The 26,596-nt window shown below is 35.7% G+C and overlaps 1 long non-coding RNA gene across 1 annotated transcript in view; it reads left to right on the top strand.

Moving 5' to 3' along the window:
• LOC129534575 (uncharacterized) overlaps nt 1-15,423 on the top strand; it is a 43,293-nt gene extending 27,870 nt beyond the window's left edge. The window contains exon 2 of the long non-coding RNA XR_008681215.1: nt 14,314-15,423. This is a non-coding gene — a long non-coding RNA (uncharacterized lncRNA). The remainder of the gene's footprint in view (nt 1-14,313) is intronic.
• Nucleotides 15,424-26,596: the final 11,173 nt, after the last annotated feature.

Here is a 26,596-nt window from a genome sequence, read left to right as displayed (position 1 = left end):
GCGTGACCCCATACAGCTTCTTCCTGACGCTATGGCCTCACCTATTAAGATGGTTTTGCCCATGCTCCTTATATTTGCCCATGCTCCAGAGCCCAGCTCTTGTTATTAGGAGACACTCTTGTTCTACTGTTTGTGAAATAGGAGCATGCCCCATTGCAACCCACCAAAGAGATGTGAGATACAATAGAGCAGACTGGAAAGATAGCAGTAAGAACAAAGAAGTATTTTTAGATTGTATCCTACTGAGTAAGCTAATTTAATATACTAGTTATATATTTAACCCATATGATCCATTCTATCAGCTTTGGATACACTTATGATCATATTTCACTTGAGCACCCTTCTGCCCTATTAGACAAAACCTAGCATCTTCTTCTCAAGGTGCCCGCATCCGAGAATTGGCAAAGAGGCCTGGAATCTTATTTAGTTCAAAGTGGGAGATAGAAGCAATCAATCTTCTACAAGCTGAATGGAGAGATACTGAGTGTGACACACCTGCTGACCTTGTTTCTTTCTGTTGGAGTGTTACTGACAGTGTTGCCTGGCACCAAGGTTGTAGATCTTTCAAAAAGCTTTGGACCCTATCCTTAGCCACTGTTCTCCAAAGCCCAGTATCTCCTAATACATACAAAGTACATAGATTATTTTACAATCTCTGAGCTATAATAATCAGTCAATAACTGGCAACTCCTCCTTGAACTGCATTTATTGGGCTATGATGCACAAAGAGATATAAATATATCTGTTGACACGATGGAACACAACACTAGACGGTTTACAGTTTGTCCTACAATGGTAAATCTCAGTCATCTCATCTGTTGATTGAATTCTTGGCATAGCTCACTGATGTTAAGTTTCTTGGGATTAGTTACATAGAAGTGGCTTTTTTTCCATAAACTTCTAATGTTAGAATTATCAAGGATTCATCTTAGCTTTCCTTTTCTTTAGGAGCACACCGCCTTTTGATAATCTCACATAATCCTGTGGCTTTCAGTAGCACTCTTAGGCAAGTAACTCAAATTCATATCTCCAGATCAGTCCACAGTTCTTTGCTCTTGATACCTATATTATGCTACCTATATTTTCCATATTTGTCAAAAGAATCTCAAATATAATGTGTCCAAGGTTAAATTTCTGAGTTTCATCCTACAAACCTGCTCTACCCCTATTATTTTCATTTAGTAACTGGTGTCCTCTTTCTACTGAGCTTCTCACACAAGCAAACACTTTCATATAAACTACAGAATCCCTTGCCTAGAATACTCACTTTATTTCCTTTCTTGACTACCTCCATCCATTTTCCACATAGTACCCACAGTGATTTTTTTTTAAAAAGAAAGAGATTAACCGTCTTGGCTTAAAACCTTTTATTGACTTCCCATGACACTTAAAGCCCAAAATCTTGACAATGTTCTTAAGGTTCTGTGTGAGTTGATCTCTGAATATTCAACATAGTATCTTTTCATCCTTCTCCTTGTTCATTTCCTATAACTACTGTGTCTCTCAGACGGTAAGGCACTAATCTTGTTTCCACCTCACAGCCTTTGCACTTGCTTTCTGTTGTTCCTACAGCTATTTTCCCCAGCACCCTGAGCTCCTCTCTCCTTACTCTCTACCTAGTTCATGCTAATCTAGCAAGTGTTTAAGTGTTGCTTTTTCATTGAGGCCTTCTCTTTCACCTTCCCATTATTCTCTCTCATCACTCATGCATATCTTTTAGAACTTATTGCACTTTTACAGTTTTGAGTTTTGCTTGATTAGTGCTTATCTCTCTTACCAGATAGTGAGTTCCATCATGATAGTGATCATATCTGTTTTGTTCACCGTTGAATATGCAGAACCTGACACAGTGCCTGGCATAACCTTCTAATGAATTAATAAAGAGAGCATGCACGGAAGTAGGAGCAAGATATGCAAAGGTTTTCTTCTGTGTATGTGCTTGCAGGGGTGAAGGGACTATTGACAAGACGGTAGTTTGCCTCTACTCTGCAGTTTATGAATCTACACCTTTCCTTCTCCTTGTTGCTAACCTTCCTTTTTTGCAAAAAAGTCTATAATTTGCTGTTGCTGTTTCTGATAGCTATCCCACCACCACGCCATGATTTCTGCTGCTTGTCTATTCTTCCTCTTCTTTCAAATTGCATAAGAAATTCTTGCTGAAGCCACAGAAATAGAAAGCATAATTGTGATAATGTAATATTGTTTTAAGTTGATGAAATGGGAAAAGAGACAATGGTAAAGTGATTAAAGCCTCGGGCAGTGATTCTCAAACTTTAATATCTAAGTGTTTCATGGAGAGCTTGCTAAAAGAAATAGCTATTCCTGAACTCCTCGAAAGTTCGATTCAGCAGATCTGATGTAGGAGAATTATAAAAAGGTCCCCTGAAATGGGTGAGATTTGGTAGAAAATGAGAATGAAAATCCTACAGAGATTAACTTTATGTTAGTTTTATTTTCTTCAGTGAGGAAAGTTTCCTGTTTGTCACAGTAAAGTTGGGAACCTGAAATTCTATTATGATTATGGAGCACTGTCTCTTTTAAGATGATGGCTGGAGGATACCTTGCAATCACATAAATGGAGAAACCCTGACTGTCTTGGGAGAAAGCAGTTTCCAGACCTGGAATGAAGTGTAGTTTACTTGGCAAGTTAGGGGAAGTGAGGTTTTGTAGCCCCTAGATGCAAAATACTAGAAGGCATCTGGACCCAAGGCTCTGGGTACTGGCTTGTATCCCCAGATATATCTAGGGGATAAACTGAAGGCTACACACCCTCTGGGGATGTGTAGGTTGCAACATGTGCTATGCTGGGGTGCCCTAGTTACAGGCTGGCAGCCTTAGCAGGTGTCTACCTATTATGATTTGAGGCAAAATGTGAAGATCTCACTGTAAAACAATATGTTTTGCAGAGGATATCTGACGTATCACCTTTGTTAACACATAAAGGCAGAAGTTGAGAGTTTCAGGAACCTTGGAAATTATGCAGGACAGCTTATGGCCAGTAAGAAGATTCCATTATACCCTTTCTATTACATCTTTCAGTTGAATACTTCCAGTGATAGGAAATTGAGAATCTACTAGGTTATTTAATTAATTTACTCTTAATCTTATATTTTAATATCTGGTAGTTAACATTTTTTCTCATTATTTTTGTATTCAAACTGTTCTTGACCATTTTTTTTTTTCTGGGTCACATAATCTTTCTGATAACCTTCAACATTATTTTGTTAAGTTCTAAGTTTATACATTAATTTAGGGAGTTTTGAAATATTTGCAATATTTGCATTTTCATTAAAGAACATACTCATATCTGTTCATTTGCTCATCTTATTTCTCTCTACACATAAGGTTTTATAGTTTTGTATTTGTCCTAGACATTTATTGCTAATTTTTTATTCCATTCTGTTAGTAGGATCTTCCATTTGGTTTTCTAGTTGGTTACTGCAAGAATGTATATGAAAGCTCTTAGATTTCGTTTTTTGGGGATTAGCAATTTATTCTGGATTCCAATGATCTTTCATTTAATTTTCATATACTTATTATCCAGATGAAGTACAAAAATACTTTAAAACAGATTTTATCTTTTTCAAAAGTGAGTTTCCAGCTTTGTCGTATTGGCTAGACCTTTTGAAACATTTAAAATAAGGATTTACCTTTTCGATAATTATACCATTCATTTCTGTTTCCTGCATTATTGCATTGATTAAAACACTTTCAAACTGTACATCCAGTTTTTGTTTTGAGGTAGATGAATTTGGGAATATTTTAAACTGTGCTATTGACTCTACCTATTTTATCTCTCCACATTGTCCAAAATTACATGATTTATTAATATTGTTGTTGTTATTCCTATTCACAAAACAATAAGATGACAGCACATCAAATTTCAAAAAGTGAATAAACAAAGTACAATTCCATTACTCGTACATATTAACTATTAGAGTTGGGGGAATAGTTCTTTTCCAGTTTTGATTGAATGTATACCTATTTTAGTTTTACATGTTGTATTGTTGAAATCCTAATGGTCTTAACATTATAATTGCAAAAATGTCTTCCAAATATAAAACTTCTTTTGTTAGACAAGGGTATCTAATTTTGAAAACTGCAGTTAATTAAGGGTACACAAAAAAGGATAGTATATGATAGATATATTACATTTGTATCTAAAAATTAAGTGACATATGGTTATAGGCAATCATACCTAATTTATATTTAATAAAACCACATTGCTACTTTAAAGTAGCTTTATTTTTATTTTAAAATATGCTTTTCATAAATATTATATTCTCTGTAATAGAATAGGCAAACCTTATATTCTCTATTCTCATAAAAGATTCACAATTCACAGTGAAGATTCCCGTGGCTAGGGGAACCTTCTCCGCAGTAAGGAGTGGATGGGGTGTCAGGGGCAGAGTGGAACCGGTCCTGCGAGGAGCAGTTGCTGTCACTGTTCGCGCCCTGCAGGGCCCTGAGGAGCGCCTCAGTCCGCCATTCTCTGCTCCCCAGAACCACGGACACGGACAAGCCCGGGGGCTTCGGTCCTGCCTTGGTGTAGGATGTTTGGATGTGGGAGCACCTGCCTGAAGCCCACAAGGCTGTGGCAGCCTCCCTCCTGCGGAGTGGCCCCGCATCCTGGGGAGCCACTGGCCATGTGGGCCACAGATTAAGAACTCGAGGCTGCGGGGGAGTACGGAAGATGGCTGCCTGCGGCGCGAGGAAGACGCTGGGGAAATGACGTCTCTGAACATTAACTTGTAGATCCAGAATTGTTAGTGATTCTGGTGATTTTGTCTTGAAGTGTAAAAAGAAGCAAGGCTGGACGTTTTAAACTTCGGAAAGCCACAAAATTGGATTTAACATGTTGAGCAACAATTAGAAACTAAGTGAAAATGCACAAAATGCATAATTACTTTCTGGAAGCTTCATAGTAGGTGTTTTTATCATGCTAAGGCACAGATAAGAATAGTAAAAACAGCAGCCCAAAGAAAAGAATAACCATCTCATGTCTAAACAATTGAAATTAACCCTTTAAGATTAAACTGGCCTCAAGGTGTTCAATGCATAATAACGAAAACAAAAGTCTGAATCACAAACTGGACCCTGAAATTAAGAGGAAAGTGGAACAGAAACGTCGCTGTAGTACACATTAGTCTACTTCTCCTGTGTCTCCTTTGTCTCCTGTTTGAAAAGTCTGTTGGACTGAAATAATGCAACCAGTGTGTTCAGTGATGATGATGATGATGATAACAATGACCACGATGAGGATAACAATAGTAACAGGACTAACAGAGAAAGGATATCTCCTAACTCAGATAATTTAGCATGCTCTTCCCTAGCACCATTCTCTGGAAAAGTAGAAGCAGTACTAACTAAAGACACCTGCAAAGTAGAGCATAAAGCATTCCCACAGATTCAGAGTTAAAGACGGTTACATTTCGCAGGAAATCAAGAATCACATGACCAGTCTGCCAATTCTATTGCCAACACACCTCTAAAAGGTCATAAAGTGATTTCTCCAGAAATTTTAGTTGATCCAGAAGTTCCTTTGAAGGTGTCATTTTAAACTGCGGAAGTACACTAGTAGGAACATTCTTCTATTATAGAGTCTATAATTTTTTTTTTGTTTAGACTTTATCAGGATACAGCTAGAAGAACCAAAAAATGATCCTGAAGATATTACTTTAAATGCCTCTGGCCAAACTAAATGTGAATGATGTAATGTCTGAAAATTACCGGTAGTGTTTCTGCAGATGGTACCAGCAGTTTTTCAAAGGCTGGGACTAAGTCTGCAAATGAATAGGCATAGATAGAGTTTAGAATAATTGCAAAGAAATAAATAGGTTAATAATTCAGGAAGAACAAAATATTATTTTAATTTTTCAAACTAGCTTTAACCCTCTAGCAAATATAGTATTTGAAAGTATTACTAACATTAGTATAATGAAGAATATTTTTAATTTTTCTGGGAAAATTCTCTTTGAATAAGCCAGTAGCAGATGTGTTGCCTGTGAAGGAAGCATCAAAGGAAGGCATAAACAAAACAAAAATTTGAAATGTGTACTTTGAATCTAAAATACCACTTTGAAACAAATGAGAATCCAGTGTTTTGATAATGAGAAATCAATGAGAGAGCCAGGCCATTTCCATTAATCCTATAAAAATATTTGATAGTATATTTACCACCTCCAGCTAAGGGAGATATCTGTTACTAAAGAGGACCTACACCGCCTAAATGAAGGAAAATTTCTTAATGATATTATCACAGATTTTTATTTGAAGTAAGTTAATTTTCCACTAAGCTCTTAGCAAAAAAAGAAAAATAAAATAAAATAAAAAATAGTAGAGATGGGGTTTCCCTATGTTGCTCAGGCCAGTCTTGAACTCCTGGCCTCAAGCAATCTGCCTGCCTCGGCCTCCCAAAGTGCTAGGATTATAGGTGTGAGCCACCACACCAGGCAGTTAGCAAATCTTTAACTTTCTATCATATAATGTATATTTGCTTTCTGGTGTCAAACTGGATTTTGAATTCTAATTATTGCCACTTACCGTGTGACATCAGGGAAATTGATCTGTCTCTACCTGTGTTTCCTCATTTTAAAAATGCAGATAAGAATAATAGTATTTACCTAAAAGGGTTATTGTGTGAATTAAATGTGATCATACATGTAAAGTCCTGGGGAAAGTACCTGGCACACGTCAAGCATTCAAAAAATGCTAGTTTATTGTGTTATTGTAGTATTGTAAGACTTTAGAAAATTGTTACTACCCTAGCTTAGGTAATAATTAGTTAAGCATGTACAAAAGTATGATTTCATTAACTTCCTTCAATAAAACATATTCTAAAGTGCCAAGAAAAAAAAACCATATCATCACCACCATCATCACATCTAAAAATATACTTACTATCTTATGTGGGAAGTATGCTTGCAGCTAATCAAAAACAGCTATTAAGCCATGGTACAAGTGAAAAAAAAGGAGAATCAGAACTCTGTCCTTCTTGCACAAAAACAATTGTTATCTGATCAATCAAAAGATCAAAAGATCATTACTAATAACCCCAGCTCTCCCCATAATATTTAAGGCACAATTTAATACAAACATGAAAAACTGGGGAATGCAAATTTAGTTTTGCTATAATTAAGTTCTGCTTACAAATTTAAGGTCAATTAATTCTTGTCTACATTGTCAAAATTGTAAACAAGTTCACACTGCTGTGAAGACAGGTTTCTACGAGGTGACAGAGTATGATAAGTCAATAATGGAATAACGATGCTTAAATCTTGCCTGTTTGGTTGGGGGGGACATTAACATAAAAAATCAAATTTGCAATTCACCAAGAAGAACATGGTCTGTATTGTAAAAGGAATTTATTGTATTATACTCTAATAGATCTGTAATTTTTCCTTTAAAAAAGAAAAGATGGACTATATTTTAGGGTAAATGTGGCATTAATTAACAAAGAAATTGAAAGAAATTGTAACACACCATGTGAAGTCTGAAAAATTCAAAAGATAAATCTGTCCACAAATATCTTAAACTCTTAAATCAATGACAGAAGACAAGGAAGCATAGGGAAGCAATTCATTATAAAATTCAGAGCAATTTTTTTTTTGTAAAGCTAGGAAATATAAATAACCAGTCCTCTTCCTCACTTTCCAAAATCGTACCTCAAGTAATTATATCTCAAAATCTATTCTTACTAGTTTGTTGGAGCTTTCCACATAGTTTTATTTTACCACTTTTTAAAAAAACACTGATAATGTTTTTGGGGGCCTAGGGAATATTTCCCCTTTGTCCTCTGAAGGTTCACTGAAAAATCAACTCACAAAAAGGCTATCAAGCTACGGTACATGTTATAAAGAAGGAGATTAATTGGAGTCTCTGCCTTTTGGGGAGTTCAGTTTTCAGTGAATCTTCAGAGGGTGAAGGGGAAATTTTCCCTTTGCCCCAACTGTTTGACACTGTGAACAAGATGATCAAAGCTCTGCTCTTCCGGAAGCCTCAGTGAAGAGAATCCAGGACCCAGTAAGTTAGCATAAGGGTAGGAATTTCTTACCAGACAGGCTCTCACCCTCTCTATGTAATCCAGCTGAGAGGATGGTGAAAATCACCTTTCCTCTGCAAAATTTTGATTAATGAGAGAAAAAAATTTGTGTAACTAGTTGGTGTAGCGATTCTGATGTACCTTTTGGTTCTTTGCAACGTTAATATTTGTATTGTTTGATCCTTTTCCTCCCAGAAATACTCATTGTATTTGTTTTTCTGTGTTGTTCTGTCATAAAGAGAGGTACCAAATGAGGCTCTCTCTCATTGTATTTTACATTTTTGAGAGCTTGACTTGTGACCTTGTGGGAGCACTCTCTCTTGATCTTGCCATCCAAGCAGTGTCATTTTCAGGTCATGTTAGGTGGCCAGTCTGAGAATGGCCCAGAAACCGAGACTTTTTGTTCCAAGTGTGTCAAGCTCTTAGGAGAGTTAGTCTATCTTAGCCTATTTGGGGGAATCTTTGAAATTGCTTCTTCACTGAAGAGGCTATTGGATTGAGTCATTATTGGAATAAGCGCACTGTTGGAAATTCTAATTAATCAGTGGACAAAAGATGGATCCTTTAAATTAGAAAGCTTCCTGAATTAAAAAAGAAGAAGAAGAAGAATTTTAGAGATAACTTATTCTAAACAAGTGATGGGAAGATTAAATTAGAAGAAAGGCACATAATAGTACAATGGCTAGCCTTTGAAATTCTCTTGACTAAATTAAAGAGCAAAAATCTGAACTAAAACAAAGTTAAAATCCTTTGTATTCTCAAACCACCTGCTTTAGTTTCCCCGTGGGAGTAACAATAAAGGCCACTCCACTTTGTGACATAATAGTTAAAATTCTGTGGTTTCACTGCCATGGCCTGGGTTCAATTCCTGTTCAGGAAACCATGCCCTCTTGATTTTTGATATTTGTGTGGCTTTTAACTTTTCAGGGTACCTATTTGTTATTGATCCTTTTCCCATCCATGGACAGCTTTTGATTTTATGTCTTTTTCTATCTGTGGAAGGCACACAAGGTTTTTTGGTCTTTTTTGTGTAGAAAGGCAGCTGAGAAGCTGAGACCCTAAAAAGTATTCTAGAGAAAGTTTCCTATCTTTGAGCTGTCTTTAGGATGATTCTGGATAGTTAAGGCTTGACTTTAAAAGGTACCTTTGGTTTAAAAAAAAAAAAGTTCATAAGCCAGAAATGTCAGTAGTTTGTCCTGTATAAAATCTGACAATAAGAGACTTAAAAGGATTTTTTAAGAGCTCTACAATTAAAAGTTAATTGAATGAAAACCTAACATTCAACATATATATACAAATACACATAATGTATATGCACACATAAATATACATACATAATACATAAATATATACATATATACACATACATATATACGTGCAAGGCCTTTCTGTTCTTTCTCCTTGAATTCTGTTTTTGGAAATTTTATTTTCAGTGGACTAAAATCTTTTTTTTTTTTTCTTAATTATGTGCTTGGTCCCTCTGTTTGCTTCCTTTCTTAAAAATTGTTCTTCCTCCTCCTTACTCCTCCTTTCTCTTTGCCACCTTTGGTACAAATGAAAAGATCCAGAGAAGAATTCTAATGACTCAGACTCCTTAAGGAGCTCAGAAAAAAGCACCACCCAGCCCCTTTCAAGGGCTCTTCTACTTTCCTTATAGAGTTTTAGAAGTCATAGACAGTCTGTCAGGTCTGAAACTCTGCTCTTTTGCACTGCATTATCTGATCTCTTTTACTATGGAGAGTATCAGAAAATTACTTTGTTCTGTGAAAAAAAATAAACCTTGACCTTTGTGTGTGTGGTGGCTGGCAGGTCACTGGTAAGAGCTGCAGTTGTTTATAGTCAATAGTTTCTACTACTGGGGTTACTCTTATCTTTGCACACTTAGAAAGGATGCAATTTAAACACTTAAGAGAAATGTCTTTGTAGCCAAGTACACTGTGAAAGCCTTGTACAGCTGGGTCACGTGGCACAATCCCTCTTTGAGGGGTTCTGGGATTCAATGTAAAACTGAAATTCTTGATGTTTAAAGTTTAGATTTTCTGCCTTCCAATTATGCCTACTTTTCACATATTTAAATTATTAGGTCCTAAAAACTGCAAATACTTTGTTTGCCCTGTTTCTTAATGGGCTCAGTCCTGAGTTCAGTGGTTTAGTTGAAAAATATTAAATTAAAAGCTACCTATCTAAATGAAATTGGTCTCTTTATGCAATCCTCTGGTAAATTCCTATGATTTTGTGTTACTTTGGCATTCATTTTTAATCTTCCTCGAACTAACACAACTAAACACTTTCTTGAAAAAGCTCAAATTCTCTCTCTTTGCCTTGAGATGTAAATTGACTGCCCCTTTACTCTAAACTTGTTACGGTCTTCAGCCATAACTTGTTGATTTACAGAGGCACCGTTTAATCCCACTGTCCTTTTAAACTGGTGAGTTTTACCTGTCTCTTGGCTGAAATTTTAAAAGCAGAACTATAATATCTTTATTTATGTTTGTCTATATCTGTGTGTACATGGGTATATGTCTGTCTATATACTGTCTATGTGATATTAAATTGACTTATAAATAAACAAGTTATCATAAACTAAGTAAAAGTATTAGTTACTTTTTCTAGTTCATGTGACTTTACTAATCTTTGGTAAATAAAGATAGTTTTTAATTTGTTGGTAAAACAAAAGCATCTTAAGAATCTAGGCCGGGCACGGTGGCGCATGCCTGTAATCCTAGCACTTTGGGAGGCAAAGGCGGGTGGATCACAAGGGCAGGAGATCAAGACCATCCTGGCTAACACAGTGAAATCCCATCTCTACTAAGAAAGAAAATACAAAAAATTAGCCAGGTGTGGTAGCAGGCACCTGTAGTCCCAGCTACTTGGGAGGCTGAGGCAGGAGAATGGCGTGAACCCAGGAGGCCAAGTTTGCAGTGAGCGGAGATTGCGCCACCGCACTCCAGCCTGGGTGACAGAGCGAGACTCCCGTCTCAAAAAAAAAAAAAAAAATCTAATATAGACATTTTTGCTTGAATCTATTGGTTAGACAGGTTTATGCTATCTCTACTAGATATTTTACAGTAATAAAACTGTTGCTTCTATTATATATATAAATAATAAATTACATAGTTTTTTTTAAATCTGTGAACTTGTATTTTTGGATTTCAACCACGGGTCATGGTGAGTCCTAGGGACAACACCCAGCCTGTCCTCTGGTCTGGCTGTGCTTCTTGCCATGCTGGGATAAATTAGATCCCCTGAGCATTGTCCTTTCTCCTGGGTTATGTATCTGATACATATAATTAAAACTGCTTACTTCCTAGATTTTTCAATGAAAATAAGGGTTACCAAGAGTTAACACTGTAATTCATATATGTAATTAAACCTACTTGATAAGAGAGAAATAATTCTACATGTAAGTGTATTTTAAAAGTTGGATGTGTTTTTGGTAAAGTAAAAAGTTATAAGAAGACATAAGAATATAGTTTTTGTTAAAAGAAAAATAATTTTATCTAATTAAAAAATGTTTTAATTGTTTTAAATTAAATAAAAATAGAAAAATAAAACTAAATATATATTAAAAGTTCAGGAAATTAAAAGTGAGAAAAATTATAAGAGGTTATAAAAGGCTTATAAAAATCTTATTTTATGTGGTCAAAGCTGATTGGGATTAGATGGATTTGTTTATAAGATTTTGTTAAAATTAGCTTAACAATAATACGCTGATACAAAGGTAAACTTTTTCTTTTTTGAACAAGATTTTTTGGTAGTATTAATAAGAGGTATTAAAAGATATTTATTTACCTTTTGAGTAAACTACAAAAAAAGGGGCAAGAAAGAGAGATCGATTCAGTGTTTGCCTCATGGTATCTTTATTAGGTCTTGTGATTGTTTAGGAAACTGAGTCTTCTATCAAAGATTAAAGATTGTTGTTTTCTGAAATCTTTGAGTTACTGCTATGGTTAAACGAATGCATTATTTTATAGAGTGACCTGTGATTCTATATTGAGCAACTGTCTTAAACCTTTGATATTTGAATTGGTAAAATCAAAATTTCAATTTCTAAATAGTCTTTTTGACCTCAAGCTAATTTTCTGGATATTAGGGCCCCTGGAAGTCCAGGAGATAATACAAGATTTGATATGTTAAAAATCATATAGGAATGTCAAATAAGAAATAGTGTCTAACTTTTGGGGAGGTTATATTTGTATAAATATGTTCTTAATATGTATTCTAAAATTGTATGTGATTCTTAAAATTCTGATAATATGCCTTAATATGTTATCAATAATAATTATTATATTAAATTGTTGTATGCCACAAAAATAACCAAATTTTCTTGTCAAATGCGTTTTTAACTACAGTTATTCTAAGACTTCTGTCATCCACAGACAATTATTGTTTTATTTGAATTCTCCTCAAAAAGTAGTTTATAATCAGATACAGACCAAAACTTGCTTCTTTTTTTAAGGCAATTCATGAAAAGGACTCTTAGGAGTACTCTTAAATAGAGCTTTCTGATCAATCTTGGAGATCATACCATTGGACTAGCAAAAAACTTCCAGGATTCTAGTTGAAAAGCTGATGCATTCACGAGGATTGCTAACCCAACATCAAGCTGACAAGAGTTAATTACCTGGGACTGAACTGATAGAGGACTGAAATAATTTTCTGTGAGCTTTTTGTTTGAAACATTGCTGATTCTTTTCATGCTTTGTTTAACACAGTCAAGAAAACTTTCTTTTTTCCTTTTGAACTGTTTATAGCTTACAACCAATTGGGTAAAGTATACTTTTATAAGCAAAATCTGAAGGATTTATCTTTCTCTCTACCTTATTTCTCCAGAATTTGGAAACTATTTGTAAATATGCTTAATTTGTTGGCTAGGCACAGTGGCTCACGCCTGTAATCCCAGCACTTTGGGAGGCCATGGCGAGTGGGTCATCTAAGGTCAGGAGATCAAGACCAGCCTGGTCAACATGGTGAAACCCCATCTCTACTAAAAAAGTACAAAAATTAGCTGGGCATGGTGGCAGGTGCCTATAATCCCAGCTACTCAGGATGCTGAGGCAGGAGAATCACCTCAGGAGGTGAAGGTTGCAGTGAGCCAAGATTGAGCCATTGTACTCCAGCCTGGACAACAAGAATGAGACTCCATCTCAAAAAAATAAAAATTATGGCAATAATTATCAATAATTATTATCAATAACTATCTGTTTTATAACAAGATACAAATGGAGACACTGGTTATTTCACCAGTCATAACTAAAATGGCATATTTTCAGATATGCTCAGACTGCTTTGAGAAATTGATGTTGACTTTATAGGGTCAATAAAAAGCTCCTTGGAAAGACTGTTCTGGTACCTTGTCTACCTGGTTTCTTTACAAGGTAAGTAAGGAATGTCACTTTCTGACAGGCTGAAGTTATTTTGGCACCTTGAGAGAGAGGAATTCAGCCAATTTATATCAGTATTATAGGTACAGTCTGGCAAATCCTTGGCTTGCCTTTTTAGCCTTGAGGCCTGTAAAAGACTAATCTGAGATTTCTTTTGAAAAAGTTCTAGTAAAGCCAACTTAAAAAGAGCCTATATTGTCTAATCACTATTCTCAGTGAACATCACATATATAATCAAGCCAAATATATGACTAAAACTTATTTTCCAAATAAATTAGTCCTACTATTTGTCTTTGGTAGAAATGGGGGACTAGAGAGAGAAAATTTATGTTTTCAGCAGAAAACTATAGTACAGCTGTTATTAGACTCTAGCTTTGTCCATTGCTTTTTAATATTTATTATTTCCCTACAAATCTGGAGTGGACCTTGAATTCTTTCATGTCTACAAGTATTTAAACTAATATTACTAATATTTCCAAATTTCTTTCCATTTTTCTGGAAATCACTAAAATTAAAAACACTTTTTCCTGAAGTGTTTTTGGAATCACTTGGAATCACTAAAATTAAAAACACTTTTTCCTGAAGCCCTGGAAGCTGAAGCCAGAAAATTTGATACAAACTTGGAAAAAAATCATCACAGCAACTTAATATATGAACAGACTCTGTGCCTGTTGATAAATAGACTGCTCAGAAAGCTCACTGGAACACCTGAGGCAAACTACAAACCAGGAAAAATGTGTCAGGTTGCCACTATCTGCTCTCACTTCCTGAAGATGCTTCAAGCCCAACATCTAAAAACCTTCATGATTGGCTGCCATCTGGACTCAAAAAAAATGAGTTTATAGTTTGTTCTAACCACTAACATTTGTTTTTCTTTGATTTCCATAGAAACATCTCTTAATAAACATCTGGTTGCTCAGATCATATAGAGGCCTTACTTTGGTGGATGGCCATCTACAACATCACTGCCTGAAATGAAACACAGATGTTAACTGTTTAATTGGACTGGCCTATTCATGGGATTGAAAAGATTGGTTCAGCTGCTTATAAGATGGTCCACCAACTCAATTTCTGGACTGTAAATTTCTTGGAGAAGTTTCAGATTGGATAATCTTGGGACTCAGAAAGTAATACCCCAAAATGAAGGCCTCAGAATCAGCCTCAAAGAAAAATTTTTTCCCTGACCTTCCCCTGCCCTCCTATCTCTAAGTCCCATTCTCCCCCAAAGCTAGACATGGAAATTAGAATCCTTCTTCCCCAAGGTGGGTTACAGAAAACAGAATCCCTTTTCCCCAAAGCCAGCCAGAAAACCTAAAAATATTTTTCTAACTTTCCCTCTACCTTGCTGTGTAAAAACTGGTCATAAAAATTTATCTCAGGCCGGGCGCGGTGGCTCACGCCTGTAATCCCAGCACTTTGGGAGGCCGAGGTGGGCGGATCACAAGGTCAGGAGATCGAGACCACGGTGAAACCCCATCTCTACTAAAAATACAAAAAATTAGCCGGGTGCAGTGGCGGGCGCCTGTAGTCCCAGCTACTCGGGAGGCTGAGGCAGGAGAATGGCGTGAACCCGGGAGGCGGAGCTTGCAGTGAGCCGAGATTGCACCACTGCACTCCAGCCTGGGCGACAGAGCGAGACTCCGTCTCAAAAAAAAAAAAAAAAAAAAAAAAAAAAAAAATTTATCTCACCTACCTTGTTTGACTGTAGGTCATAAGACCCTCCCACTCAAGAGAGGTTCAGATCTACACTCAGAGGAAAAAGTGCGTGTTCAGAGAGGCCAAGAACAATCTGGACAGACAGGCCTTGCTGGGTTTCCCCACTCAGCATATTAGCATTAGATCATACACATTTTGTTCAATTATATTTCTACATGGATGTCCGTATTTTGTTGAACCTAAGCATAAAAATGGACAATTTTCCCTGTATGTTTGGGTCTTCATTCTGAAGACTTCTATGTATATACATTAAATGAATTTGAATGCCTTTTCTCCAATTAATATGCCTTTTTTGAGTTGATTTTTCAATGAATCATCAGAGGGCCAAGGGGAACTTTCTTTTTGGTCCCTATAGTTTAAATGTGGTAAAAATCGCAGGTGGAAATTTTTTATTTTTGTTTCATATGTCAAGCACTAACTAGTCTCTTTCTGTTGTTTAATTTTGTTTTGTTTCGTTTTGTAGTGTTTTGTTTTCTTTGCTACCTAAAAGGCTTTGTCAAACCAAGCATTAGAAGGTGATTTCTACATTTTCTAGGATACCACATGTATCAAACCATTTTTAAGTTATCAAAACTGTTAAGAGGAAATAAGAGGTGAAATCTCCTTTTAAGCTACCATCGTAAGTTGTGACCACAACCGAAAACCAATATATCTTAAAGTCCCTTAGGGACTTCTCTGTCCTCTAATCTCTTTATTCTCACCACGGGTAGTATTGGCTATGGTTTACTTTTTTTCCAAAGATAAAAATATTTAGTTCAAGGCATCTATCTTGAGATGGTATACGCAAAGAAGGCTTAATATTCAGTGGTCTAGATTGCTGGTCCCCAGAGAAGAAATGTGCCTGAAGTCTTCACTAATGTTAATGCATCTGCCTTGAAGGGAGAAGGCTCACAGAGATAGGAACTACTGCAATCACTCCAGAAAATGCCTCCTTGAATTTGAAATCAGTTCTGGTCATCAGTGACCAACAATAATAAGCTCAATTACAGTATGTGTAGAATAAATAGAAACTAAAGTATCAGCAAAAAGAGAACCAGCCTGTGTCCAGAATACAGAGTCTACCTTGACTATAATGGTTCATTGTTAAGAAAAATCCTTGTCATATGATCAAGAAACTCAACAGCAAGCCTAAACCTAATCTCAGCCAACGTTTTTAACCAATTATCAGGAACAATTAAAAAAAAAGCCTAAAACATGAATATGGCAAAGTGAGTATTTTGACTTCTCTTGCAGGTGTATGTATAAAAAAACAAGTAAAGCTACTACATCAGTGTCCTTTGTTTAATGACCCCAACTGGCCACATTCCATAATATAGGGAAGATAATGGATCTCAAAAGGTACAACTAAAGGTAGCTTAAACCATCAAATTCACTACTCAAAGTGTAGAAACCTGTCCCAGATCATCCAGTTCAAGGTAGAAGATTACAGGCTTCTAGAGTCTTATATACTAGATGATGTTACTTGTGAGAGAGACAAATTACGAAGATTATCAGAAACTCTCACCATGAAAGACTAGAAGAAACTTAAAAGATTCAAAATATACTAATAAAATACAATAAAAAGGCAAAATTAATTTTTAAAAACAGAAAAAACTAATTTCCAAATAAGAATTAAATAATGAGTTAAAAATAATGAAATACGAGATGAGATTTAAGTTGAGAAGTCTCCATAACAATAGAATTTTTAAAACTAAAAACAGGAATGCAAAAGAGGTAATGAATTTTTTAAAATTTGAGTTTAAAAATGGAAAATTAAATGGGATTAAGGTTTAGATACAGAATTAAGGACTTGAAAAGAAAAGTGAATAATAGTAAAACAATAAAAAAGGGAATGGAAGATTATTTTGAAACAATGAAAATAATATGTTAGAAAATTAGAAAAATGTGAAATAAGAAATAATACAAAATTAACATAGAAATAACATATTTGAAATGCTATTAATAATAACCAACACTTCCTGAGTGCTTTCTGTGGATGAATTAAAGGTTCTATTTCTTCTTGTATATACTATAATTTCTACTCTCTGAATGTTGTTCTTAAGTAACCTTTGGCTTATTACCTTTATTGTTTCCTCATTTATAGAACAGGGATAATAATGGTATCTCCTCATATGGCTCTTGTAAGGCTCGAATGAGTTAATTCCTACACGGAGCTTAGAACACTGAGCAGCCCAGATTCAAGAGGAGGGAAAATAGATTCTATCTCTTAATGGGGGAAGTGGCAAAGTCACATTGCAAAAGAGCAGGTGGGATGGCCATCTTTGGAAACACAATCTGCCACAGCAAGAACATATAAGAAATGTATAGCAGTGGTTACCAGCAGGAGTGGGTGAACAGAGTGTGAGATGGGTAAGAGGAAGATAGAAGAAGAAATATGTAACTTTTTGTATACTTAAAAAAATTTTTTTTGAGCTAACCTAAAAAAGCTGTTTTAAATGAGCCATTTTTTAAAAGTACAACAAATGCTGATTAAATGGACACGTTTTTCCTTGAGTTCATTGGCTTCATTTTTTATGCTCCCTAATCTCCATCCCCAGAGAAAACCTCACTTCACCTTCAAGTTTACATTTCTAATACTATAACTAAAATTCCACCAAGATATTCTTGTATGGTTGGCCCACTCTTTTGGAATTACATCATAGTTCAATTATCAATATCACAGTGTATCTTCATCCTAATATACCTGGCACATTTCCTATATGTTATAAGTTGAGGTGGAAATTTAGGAGCTTTTAATCATTTTCTTTATAAAATAATGTCATATATTTTTATAAATAATACATATAATTTTAAGATAGTAAAATATCTGCATGCTTAAATCAAATATATTCTACAACAAACATATTCCCACTATATGTTACTAGTATCTGGGAAGATTGATGCCTATCCACCCTTTGCTCAGGTAAAACTTCGAAAAGAGCCTCCTTTTAAATTTAAAGAGCTCCTAACACATTGTTCATACTTTTAACCTGCAGAACTCAGGGCAATCCTAGCCGCCTTCTGCTCCCAAAACTTATGAAACAAAACATCAAATAGAAAAACACAACAGTTTTCACATTCCTTTCAGGGTAACAGAGTGGCTGAGCCTTGTTATTACTCCCCAGATAATACTAGCTTCTGTCCTCCCAAAGCCACTTAATCCTGCTCAATTCAAAAATCAAGTCCTCTGGGAGAGTGAGCAGAGCCTGTGAGCTCATTCTGAAACCTGTCACTGTCTTTTCCAGCCCTGCCTCCCAACAACCTCTGCTGACCCCAGTGCGTGGTTGGATGATACATGTTTTGATAGCTGGATCTCTGAGTCATTTTTTTTTTTTTTTGTTAGAAATCCTCTTAACAGGCTTCCTAAGGATGCCATGGAGAAAAGTAAGCCAGTAGAAAATCAGGCTGAATAAGCAGCTGTTGCATAACAGAGCATGTTCTGTAGCATCCATGTCCAGAAAAATCAGGGTTTGCAATGAAAGCCCACTTTGACTTTTTAAATAAGATCTGAAGTCACACATATGCATTCTGACTTTAGTGACGTCATGTTATCCTTATTTCAGAACATAATGAATTGGTATATTAAATGTGAACATAAACCTTCCAATTAAAGTAGATGTACAATGTCATTAGTATGTACAATGTCAATTAGTATGCTGAAGAAAAGTTTGGGGGTTTGGGGGGATTTTTTTTTTTTGAGACAGAGTCTTGCTCTGTCCCCCAGGCTGAAGTGCAGTAGCGTGGTCTCGGCTCACTGCAACCTCTGCCTCGCGGGTTCAAGCAATTGTCCTGACTCAGCCTCCTGAGTAGCTGGGATTACAGCCATGTGCCACTATGCCTGCTTAATTTTTGTATTTTTAGTAGAAATGGGGTTTCACCACGTTGGCGAGGCTGGTCTCAAACTCTCGACCTCTGGTGATTTGCCTGCCTCAGCTTCCCAAAGTGCTGGGATTATAGGCATGAGCCACCATGCCTGGCTGGGGTTTTTTTGTAAAAAAAATAATAATAATAACTCATTAAGAGTGATTGCTCAACCTAAAGATGTAAGGAAAAGTCATTAACATATGCAAAGTGTGATCATTCAATAAGGAAAATTATCTCTATGTGTGGCCTAAGAAATTCCACACTTTATTTTGTGGTCATGTCTACCACAGCTGAACTGCTATCCCTTCTATAGTATCTAACCCTTTGAATACTTTTCTTTAAATGACTCTCATTATGTCCAATACCTAGGCCAAATCAACCACTGAAGTGTATAATAATTTTCCCACATTTTCTGATCGGTGCATTTTACTGTGACAAATATTGCAACCAGTAATCAGCTGCAGCAACCAGTAATGTAACAGTCTTTATACCATGTTCCAAACTAATCAAGATGCTTAATGGCTTTTAAATACATGCTGATGCAAGATCATGAAGTCCCAAAAAGTTCATAATTTTTTCCCTTTTCTTTTTCTTCTTTTTTTAAAAATAATACTAACCCTCAAAGTTAAAACAAACAAAATTCCATCAAAGCACTCTCAAAAAAAAAGCCATGTTACCAATCATTTATTAGGTCTAAATAATATGCCTATATTATCCTCCCCACCTTGAAAATAGACTCTTTAATAAACACAAGAGGAAAAATAAATAGGTTAACCAGGAAAAAGGTCATGCCTTGTCTGTTATAATACGGTCTGATCACCCAAGATGATTGATTTCTTAAAAAAAATCCATATCCATGACTCTTATAGACATTCTGCCATCCTGCAGCCATCTACAAGGTAGCTTGTACTTCTAAGGTTATTAAATCCTTGTGGTCCTCTTAAGAAATCAAGAAGTTCAGTAGCCTCACTTTTTTTGTAAAATAAATTCTCAGTCTCCCTTTTTAAAATAAAAGCTGTAAAATGGAAGTGTTAAATCAGTATACTTGAACAATACCACCTAGTTTTGCATATCTTCAATACCATTAGCTCCATTCTGGAAATAAAATCAAGGAAAAGAAAATCAAGGAGAAATCCCCTACAATAATAAATCAACCTCTTCTCTTCCCCCACCTCCTTCTCTTTGAGAAAGTATGTGGTGGCAAAAGCTAAACACACTTGGCTCTTGACCCATTCAAAACAGAACTAATGTGAAGAAGCCACTCGCTATTTTTGACTGCTTGGTGTGAAAATATAAGCCATTCTACGACTTCTCCACTCTCATCCAGTGCAGTCTTTCTTCTCTCCCACACTAGATTCTCTCTTCACCAGCCCAAGAAACAAAGTAATGTATGATCCCTAATACTGCCCTAAAATCAGTGAAAGAAATAAGCATTGAGCTTGTACTACACAGCAGCTACCTGATTTATCTTCCTCCTCCAATGAAATACTACAAGAAAAAATGACCACAAATGGAGAAAAGTAAATAATTCCCTCATACTACGCTATAATTTTTTTTCTAACTTTTTCTGACCTTTTTTTATAACTACTACCCTTCACTACCATTGTTACAACCACCATTACTATCAGTAATTATTTAGCATGGAAAAACTAAAATTTAGTTCATTGCAGTATCTTTCATTTGACCTAATAATTTAAGCTGCCTCTTTAGGTAACTCAGTCTCTGCTTATATGACTTCAATAAATTGTCCAGTTCCATTGCACCCATCCTCTCCTCCTCTTCAAGATGGTACCAAGTGAAGGGAATAGCGTATGACATATAAGGCAGCAGAGTTTGGGAAAAGGGACCTGAATCTACAGGTCATCTCTGCAGAGCAACTGGTCTGGTCTTCTTCTGGTACTACACTTACACTAGGTCAATATTTTTGTTACACTTATTTTTCTATTTTTGGTGAGAGGAAGATGTCTTGCTGGTTCTTAAAAGTGAAGTCCTTGAAGTTACCCCTTACCCCCAGTCTCATAGTACAGAATACTGCTGCCTTGTGACTCCACCACTCACCCAGCACTCTCTGCACCTCCACATCCCTCCCCAGGGCACACAGACATTTCCACATCCCTTTACCAATCAGCCTATCTGAAATGGTTGTATTAAGCTAACCCAGTGTGATTAAAACACAATTTTCATTTTTATTTCCCTTCTTTTAAACACTTTTAACATTAATAAAATCTCTTTCCACTCCCTCCCCATAGATGTAAAACTTTCATGCATATAAGCAATCCTTCAGTCATTACAACTCAAAAAAAATTCTGATTTGCTAAATTAAGCTGGTTCATGTGATAATCAAAACTCTAAACACAACTTTAACTAGCATCCCCTCTGCTCTCACTTGCTGGGGCCTAAGCTGACAACTTACAGTGGGAAAGGATTAGCCTCTCTTACTAAGCTAATCCTACTCTTCTTCCACCAGCTTGATCAGCAAGATGCAGAACTTCCCAGGATTGGTCCCACATGGAGAGTGCATTAAGAAAAGGCCATGGACAGTGGCAAGTTCTATTGTTCCGTGATAAGGGGGCCTTCTGGAGTGTGTTTTTAATACTGACTCTTCTTCATAGAAGCTTTTATGGGTTCCTTAGAGAGTGTTCTCATTGGAAACCTCCATTTCTGGCCACATTGACATGTGGACACCTGCCCTTCCTGAGCCCCTGGTTTTTATAGTGCCCCACTCAATTTTGGACTTTCACTGTTAAAAGATTCCTCATACTCCCAACTCAGAAAGATCTCTCTTCCACATCCCCAACATGGGAAATGCTCATACATCCTTAGTTCCAACAAGCTTATAAGTGTTAGCCTGTCCTCACATTGCCACCTTTACCCTTCTGTTGCAGACAGGCATTGTTCTCTGTGTTACCCAAGTGTAGAGAATACATTTCAAACTGAGTGATCCCATTGAAGCCTCCTCCCAAACTGAGCTTCAAGTGAAGGAGATAGAAACTCTCTTACTCCCCATCCACACATACATACACACATCCTCTTCACCTTCTCCTCTGTCTTTAACAGTCTCCCTAGGTCCATTTTCACCACCTTTTTACAGTCTTGATGTGAATGTGAGACCCCCTACATGAGGGGCTCATGAGGTGTTAAATTTGATATTTTCCATTTATTTTGTAAATTCTCTATATGGTAATCTAGCATCTTACTTTTAAATTTCAGATATAGTATAATAATTTTTACTGGTGTGATTCCCAAAACTTGAATTTTACTCCCTGTTTGTCCTTCTCTGTGACTTATGCCATCTCAATTATGTTATGCTAAGCTGTGGCACTGAGCTAAAGGTTACTTTTCCTCTAAGTATCTGCAATTGTTTCCTTATAAGTCCAGGGAAGCCAGCCAATAAATCTGGGCTGCTTCCCACAATTATTCACTTAAACCCAAGTAACTCTCTTCCACATCAGAGCTTAACAGGAGGAAGGGAATTAGACATACAGTTAACTGACTCTCCCTTCTCCTTCTTTCTGTCCACAATCTATCAGAATCAGAAAGGATGGCCTTCCTCTAGTCCTCTTCCCAAGGGGCTATGACTGCCTTCTCATTACACCCTCTCATTAAGTATGCCAGGCTTTGTGACCCGGGAACAAAGTCACATTGTTTCTGACAGGGATATTGCAATAAGCAGCAAACTTATTGAAGTAAATGTCTTCTATTACATGCACTGACACTGTGATTGCTTGAAATTCTGCCCTTTTAAAACCATGAGGTTTTTCTTTTCCTTCCAATTGCTGTAATAAGAAATATGACCACTTCAATACTTAAGCCAAATCTGGTTTATTATCAGAACCACATGGGGAGGTTTTAAAATGCTGATTTCTGCATGCCCCTTTCCCCCACCCTCACCATCTGCCCCCAGATCACTGAATCAATTATGGAGCTGGAGATCTTGTTTCCTAACAACCATGATTTTAATGGTTAGCTATGTTTGGCAGCCATTATTCTTTACCATTCAAATTGAAAAGACTCTGCAGAGACTACAAGCTACAAATACAGAGAAATATGAAGTATAGGCAATAAGAATCTGGTACAAGACTGTTAATTTTAATTTCCTCTATATTTCTAGCAACTTCCAGAATATGAGGATTCATGGACATCTCTAAAGTTTTGCTACTAATCGATAGTCAATATAAACCTATTATTTAAGTCTTAATTTTAGGAAAATATATGCCCCTATTGCACAGCAGATCCTTCAGAAATTTTATAGTAATAATTTAAATTGATTTTTTGGGAAAAATTTTTTTTGCCTTGTCTTCATCTATAAAAGGTCATAGAAAGCATTAATAGATTTTGATATCTTTTTTTAATGCTAAAGGAACAAAAGCTGAATAGCACTTTGACAAAAAAAAAAGATGTGATGCTCACACTACAAGAGAATTCAAAATCTGCTTGATGTCCAAAGGATATATAATATGTGAATGGAATACATCCAGCATTTTAAATGTCTATATAGACATACTGTTCCTCACAACATAAGTTGGAAAGAAGAAAATGTTATTATCAAGAAGCTTTTGAGGATAAGAAAGAGTCTTTATTGTACCTATTCCCAAATACACTTCCTGATTTTATACAATGACACCAAAAGAGACTTAGGATAAAAATTTTAACAGAATTCTATCTTAAGAAGTCACACCTACTGATACTAGCCTTTGTAAAAATAAACTTGAATAGCTCAGATACATTTCAAAAAATTCATAAATCCTATCCTAAAGATCAATTGCTCCTGCAAATAACATCAGGGGGCCCTTTGGTGTCTCTAAAACATACAGCCACTGCTTCTACCATGGCATATGGCTTCAAAAGTTAGAAGGCAAGTACAAAATATTTAGAGAAAAAAATAGAGAAAACAAACTGTTTCATATTTATTCCTGGATTGGGGAAAACCATTGCTATCTTTCCCAGAGTTAAATATATTATACCCTAAGGTCTTAAGAACGTACTTACGAAAAAATTAATTCTAACCCTATAACTATGTAGAATAGTGATTTCCAAATTTATGTAATAAACAAATCTTTTTAATTATCTAAAATAAAGGAGAAGTAATCATAAGTTTTGTTTTAGATGTTCTCACTCTCCAAAATAACATCCCTAATCTCTTTTATGCCCATTTTTCTTGAATCAGTTTTTTTCTAAGATCAATTACATTAGTAAACACTTCCACTTTCCAACAGCCCAGAGCATTTGTAGCTGTATCTTCATTAGAACCATTTCGCAGTTCACAAGCTAAGTTCTGAGGTATTTTATCAGAGTTCATTAGATCCACAAGAGACTGACAGAATTTCTCATAAATGTCACCTAATGGGTTTAACACGATACCTCAGTAAATGCATATTTTAGTTAACCTATACTTTAAACAGCTTAATTAGAACTTAATTGCTGGACTTCTCTTCCCTAAAAACTAGTTCTTAATGGAATTCATACAGAGTAGCAGAGTTAAATGAAGTGATTCTGAAAAGTCATTGGGAATCATAGATACCTTATTTAATTGAAGACTTATTAGAATTTCTTGACTATGACACTTTGTCTTTATATCTATTACCATAAAATAGTACTCACCTTAAATAGATACATAGATTTTTCAGATTATTAATTCATACTATTAAAAAGAGTTGTCTCCAAGTTGGCAATCTCTCTCTCAGGGGTACACAAGACAATCCATATGAGTTGAAAAGAAAATATTTAAATTTTTATTCATTTTATCTTCAAAAAAAGACAAGCTTTATCAATTTTCTAGCATTCAATATTCAGATGAACACTCGCATCCTTGCCCATCTGTGTATCACACGGTCACCATCACATACGGGAGATGAGGTGTACTGGGGGAAAAAGTTGCTCCACAATATGGAGGAGTTAAAAGTCTTGCCTCACGTGTGCATTTCCTTTTAGTGTAGTAGATATACTGTACTTAAAATGTGACTGGCTATTCAGATTTATAGATAATTTTCTAGTTTTAGCTAAAGGACTCTCCTAAACTAGACAAGTAGTTTAAAAACACTCCTCCAAAGACCACAGATTGAATATGATACTAATAATGTAAACATGAATTAACAATAAATGACAAAGCTGACAGTTCTCTTTACATAAAAATTTTCCTTGTAAGATAAAAACGATAATAATTTGGTGGCCAAAAATAATTTTAATGTATTAAGAGGATTATTTAAAATAGGAATTTAACTGTTAAAATGGCCCTACTGCCCAAAGCAATCTACAGATTCAATGCAATACCTACCAAAATACCAATGACTGTCTTCACTGAAATAGAAAAAAATATACTAACATTTGTATGGAACCACAAAAAACCCAAACAGCTAAAACAAGACTGAGCAAAAAGAACAAAGCTGGAGGAAACACACTACCAGACTTTAAAATATACTACAAAGCTACAGTAACAAAAACAGCATGCTACTAGCAGAAAAACAGGCACATAGACCAATGGAACAGAATAGAGAACCTAGACATTAACCCACACACCTACAGCCAACTAATTTTTTACAAAGGCAGCAAGAACATTAATTGAGGAAAGGACAGTCACTTCAATAAATGATGCTAGGAAAACTGGATATTCCTATACAGAAGAATAACATTAGGCCTCCACCTCTTACCCTATACAAAAATCAACTCAAAATAGATTAAAGACCTAAATGTAAGATGGAAACTATAAAACTACAAGAAGAAAACACAGGAGAAACTCTTCAGGACATAGGTGTGGGGAAAGATTTTATGAATAAGACCCAAACACATAAGCAAAAGAAGTTTTCAAAAGTAAACAAATGGGATTATATCAAACTTTCTGCACTGCAAAGAAATCAACAGAGTGGAAAGATAACCTACAGAATGAGAAAATATTTCGAAACTATTCATTTTACAGGAGATTAATATCCAGAATATAAAGGAACTCAAACATCTCAACAGCCAAAAAAAAAAAAAAGTTTAAACTACATGGAAACTGAACAACCTGCTCCTGAATGACTACTGGGTACATAACGAAATGAAGGCAGAAATAAAGATGTTCTTTGAAACCAACGGGAACAAAGACACAACATACCAGAATCTCTGGGACACATTCAAAGCAGTGAGTAGAGGGAAATTTATAGCACTAAATGCCCACAAGAGAAAGCAGGAAAGATCCAAAATTGACACCCTAACATCACAATTAAAAGAACTAGAAAAGCAAGAGGAAACACATTCAAAGGCTAGCAGAAGGCAAGAAATAACTAAAATCAGAGCAGGACTAAAGGAAATAGAGACACAAAAAACCCTTCAAAAAATTAATGACTCCAGGAGTTGGTTTTTTGAAAGGATCAACAAAATTGATAGACTTCTAGCAAGACTAATAAAGAAAAAGAGAGAGAAGAATCAAATAGGCGCAATAAAAAATGATAAAGGGGATATCACCACCTATCCCACAGAAATACAAACTACCATCAGAGATTACTACAAACACCTCTACGCAAATAAATTAGAAAATCTAGAAGAAATGGATAAATTCCTCGGCACATACACTCTCCCAAAACTAAACCAGGAAGAAGTTGAATCTCTGAATAGACAAAAAACAGGAGCTGAAATT

This window comes from Gorilla gorilla, chromosome 5 (genome assembly GCF_029281585.2).
Source record: "Gorilla gorilla gorilla isolate KB3781 chromosome 5, NHGRI_mGorGor1-v2.1_pri, whole genome shotgun sequence".
Taxonomy (NCBI): domain Eukaryota; kingdom Metazoa; phylum Chordata; class Mammalia; order Primates; family Hominidae; genus Gorilla; species Gorilla gorilla.
The sequence above is the reverse complement of the archived record's forward strand: the minus strand, read 5'-3'. Positions and strand labels throughout refer to the sequence as shown.